At 44.2% G+C, this 3,135-nt stretch overlaps 1 long non-coding RNA gene across 2 annotated transcripts; it reads right to left on the reverse strand.

Moving 5' to 3' along the window:
- Positions 1-704: 704 nt before the first annotated feature.
- Positions 705-1,608, reverse strand: LOC143703466 (uncharacterized). 2 transcript variants are annotated; one of them, XR_013191079.1, is made up of 3 exons: positions 1,313-1,608; positions 995-1,088; positions 705-810 (listed from the first exon to the last, which is right to left on the reverse strand). It is a non-coding gene; the product is annotated as an uncharacterized LOC143703466 (long non-coding RNA). The 2 variants fall into 2 exon arrangements; XR_013191073.1 differs by having other exon boundaries at positions 705-890; positions 1,313-1,607.
- Between the last annotated feature and the right edge of the window lie 1,527 nt (positions 1,609-3,135).

Consider the following 3,135-nt stretch of genomic DNA (forward strand, 5'->3'; position numbering starts at 1 on the left):
GGGAAATGTGGTGTATGGGAAACCGCTTGCGCTGTGTCGTCTGTCCCACTCAGACGCACATTCTTTCTGCTGTACCAGCTCTCAGTCCACTCAGACGAATACTCTTTCAGCTGTACCAGCTCTCAGTCCACTCAGACGAACACTCTTTCAGCTGTACCAGCTCTGTTCACTCAGACGAACACTCTTTCCTGTGTATCAGCTCTCAGTTCACTCAGACAAATACTCTTTCCGCTGTACCAGCTCTCAGTCCACTCAGATGAATACTCTTTCCGCTGTATCAGCTCTCAGTTCACTCAGACGAACACTCTTTCAGCTGTACCAGGTCTGTTCACTCAGATGAACACTCCTTCAGCTGTACCAGCTCTCAGTCCACTCAGACGAACACTCTTTCCGCTGTACCAGCTCTCAGTTCACTCAGACGAACACTCTTTCCGCTGTATCAGCTCTCAGTTCACTCAGACGAACACTCTTTCCGCTGTACCAGCTCTGTTCACTCAGACGAACACTCTTTCAGCTGTACCAGCTCTCAGTCCATTCAGACGAACACTCTTTCCGCTGTACCAGCTCTCAGTCCACTCAGACGAACACTCTTTCCGCTGTATCAGCTCTCAGTCTACTCAGACGAACACTCTTTCCGCTGTACCAGCTCTCAGTCAACTTAGACGAATACTCTTTCCGCTGTACCAGCTCTCAGTCCATTCAGACGAACACTCTTTCCGCTGTACCAGCTCTCAGTCCACTCAGACGAATACTCTTTCCGCTGTACCAGCTCTCAGTTCACTCAGACGAACACTCTTTCCGCTGTACCAGCTCTGTTCACTCAGACGAACATTCTTTCAGCTGTACCAGCTCTCAGTCCACTCAGACGAACACTCTTTCCGCTGTACCAGCTCTCAGTCCACTCAGACGAATACTCTTTCCGCTGTAACAGCTCTCAGTCCACTCAGACGAATACTCTTTCCACTGTACCAGCTCTGTTCACTCAGACGAATACTCTTTCAGCTGTATCAGCTGTCAGTGTGCTGTATGCCTCCAGCTCTCAGTCTGCGTCTCGCTTGCAAGCCCCAAGTCCTTCTCTCTCACTCCCTCTCTCATTCCCGCTGGCTTATATGCGGTCTCTCCACGCCAATCACTGCAATCAGACACAGGTGTTCATCATCTGCACTTGACCTACTTACTCACCGCACAGCTCGCTCGTTCCTCTCCCGCTACAGACTTCTCAAAACCACGCCCACCTCGCCACATTCATATTTACTACATTTTTCTCTATTTCAAAACATTTCAAAAGTTTGCTTGACAATTACAAGGAAACATGGCTATTGACTGTTAAACTTTACTGTGTTAATTTGACTTAACCTCATTCAACCATATTAGCATCCTTAACTCTGATCTTACCAACACATGACTGCTATTAAGAACAACTGTCCTGTTGTATTTTTTCTTTACTGACTCCTTCCATTCGATTTTTTTACTTTGAAAGTTGCATCTCTTTGCTGCAACTTTCGCTTTATACGGCTGCAGTTGTTTGCAAAGTGGGCAAGTCTTGTATGCAACACTTATTAGGGTGTTGCACCCTGTGCAAATTTTTTGTGAACTTCCTGGAATCTCTAAAATTAAGTAAAAACTGACATTAAAACCTTAATTTAACTTGTTTTTGTAACATGAGATCCAGTAACAAGAGGCACAATTATAACGTTACAATTTTTTTATCTAGGTTGTTACTATAAAGGCGGGTAGTACTACTGGCTAGCCTAGCCACTAGGGTTGCCAACTGTGACGTACTACAGCGGGCAGTCATGGCCTAATGGTAACAGAGTTGGACTGGTGACCCAACAGTTGCTGGTTCGATTCCAGTATCGGCAGGAATATGACTGAGGTGTCGTTGCGCAAGGCACTTAACCCCCAATCGCTCCCCGGGTGCCACTCAAGGCTGCCCGCTGCTCCGGGTGTGTGTATCCACGTTTGCAGTGTGTGTTCACTACTCTGCTCCTAATGTGTGTGCACTTACTTGGATGGGTTAAATGCAGAGGTCAAATTCCAAGTATGGGTTACCATACTTGGCCGTCACTTTCACTTTCACTTTAGCCGGGACATCTCGTATATTGATTTGTCCCATTTATAGAGTGCTACACTGATTTAACCACTGACTGATACAACAGCAACAGTGTTGCAAGCATAGGCGTCGATTTCGGTGGGGACGGTGGGTACGCGTCCCCACCAGATTTCGTCATGAGTCATTTTGTACCCACCAGTTTTTGAAACATTGAAGCACCACGGATGTACCTAATACAAATAAATAAACCATATCCAGTTAACTAGCAGAGCATTCATTTAATTCACTATTAAATAAGAGATCTGGCGCTAAAATGTGGTGTTTTTGAACTCAAGCGGAGCGCTCGTTGCCGCGGCAATCAGTGTCATGGAGACAGGCTCGCGCAGTCTTCACTCGGACGCGCTCTTCAATCTTTCGCCGTTGTGGAGACTCTCTATTCATTCCGGTGAAATCTCAAAATAAAATGCACACAAACGTGTCCCTGCTTGATATAGACTGTAACCACTGATGAACATATTTAGTTTTGATGAGAAAAAAAAACCCATACCGAGTGTGGATTAGAACCCGTAACCTCTGACACGCTTGGCAAAAGAACTACCACTAGACCATTAAAGAACTCCAACAAAATCTGCAGATCGAATTTCACAAATTCACAAATTTCAGTGACGTGCGGTCTGGGTAGGCAAACTAGGCACTACCCTGCCAAAATTGTTTTTTACTGTTTATTCTCGTTTTTTATATATGCAATATGTGTGTTATTCCAATTGTTTAGACGTTATGATGACAAATGTAGCAGTTACGCATAATCAAATAAAAAACAAAATGGTAGAATAAGCAGTGCTTTTACTGTCTACTAGCATTTTTCTTTTACTAGCATTTGTTTACTGTATGTTGCGCATGCGCACTTCGATCCTGTATTCTTCAACATGTACGGCAAAAAGCACAAATCTGCTGTGCCTTTGGACGTATATATATATATATATTTTTTTTTTTATTTTTTTTTTGACGTAAATATGTTATGCCAGTAATCGTCTCCGTTACGTATCAGACATGGACCAATTAAAATCGAGATATTACTGGAC

This window comes from Siphateles boraxobius, unplaced genomic scaffold (assembly GCF_051911475.1).
Source record: "Siphateles boraxobius isolate OS27281-9 unplaced genomic scaffold, OSU_SipBor_1 11, whole genome shotgun sequence".
Classification (NCBI taxonomy): Eukaryota; Metazoa; Chordata; class Actinopteri; order Cypriniformes; family Leuciscidae; genus Siphateles; species Siphateles boraxobius.